Raw genomic sequence first — 834 nt, 5'->3', positions numbered from 1 at the left:
GACCTGTGGACGATTCTACAAATGTCTTCTAAATCCTGACAGTTTTTCTGAAAAACCTCATGTTTCTGTGTCAGTGCTCAGTGGTTCTCAAACATTTTCATGTCAAGGACCCCCAGAAATATATGACAATAGGCCACCGACCCCCATCTGAAAATACGTTGTTCCAGGAACAACGTATTTTCAGATGGGGGTCGGCGGCCAAATACATATAATTGTTGGGGTCCTTGACATGAAATAGTTTGAGAACCACTGACACAGTCTCTAACCTTTAGACACCATGGTTCCACAGTCTCTAACCTTTAGACACCATGGTTCCACAGTCTCTAACCTTTAGACACCATGGTTCCACAGTCTCATGGTATCAAGTATCGTCTCTGCAACTCAGTGGACTATGAATTACAGCCGGGGTCTCTCAAGCGTTTTAATCTCAAGGACCCCCAGTTAGTTTGGCGTGCATTAGGCAAGGCTAATGTTATTGTTATGGACACTTACAAAATAAAAGTAACTGAAACTGTATTGTGCGTTTGCAAAATTAATTGCAATATACTGAGACCAAATTAATAGAGAAAATGACCTAGTCAATATTTTATATAAAAATAGATTTTGAGTGGATGTTAAATCGATCACTCATCTTATTTTTACTGATTTTTTTTTTTAATACAATGTTGCTGTTTTTTTTACACAATGTTTCTTTAGTTTAAAAAAATAAAAATATATTACAATAAAAAAAACTAAAAGTAATTTTGTTACTAAACTAACTGTCTGGCACTCAACGTACCAGTTAGTTTATTAATACTAACATTCGTTTTATTTTTTATTTTAAAATGTACACTG

At 35.1% G+C, this 834-nt stretch overlaps 1 protein-coding gene across 1 annotated transcript in view; it reads right to left on the bottom strand.

The window, feature by feature from the left end:
• Nucleotides 1–212: 212 nt before the first annotated feature.
• Nucleotides 213–834, bottom strand: part of LOC308330380 (alsin-like) — a 61,870-nt gene continuing 61,248 nt past the window's right edge. The window contains exon 41 of the mRNA XM_080785229.1: nt 213–834. This exon is cut by the window's right edge and continues 288 nt beyond it. The gene's annotated coding sequence lies outside the window, so the exon portion shown is untranslated.

Source organism: Protomyctophum bolini (genome assembly GCF_963924005.1).
Source record: "Protomyctophum bolini genome assembly, chromosome: 16".
NCBI classification, from domain to species: domain Eukaryota; kingdom Metazoa; phylum Chordata; class Actinopteri; order Myctophiformes; family Myctophidae; genus Protomyctophum; species Protomyctophum bolini.
Note: the sequence above shows the minus strand (reverse complement) of the source record. Positions and strands in the feature narration are given on the sequence as shown.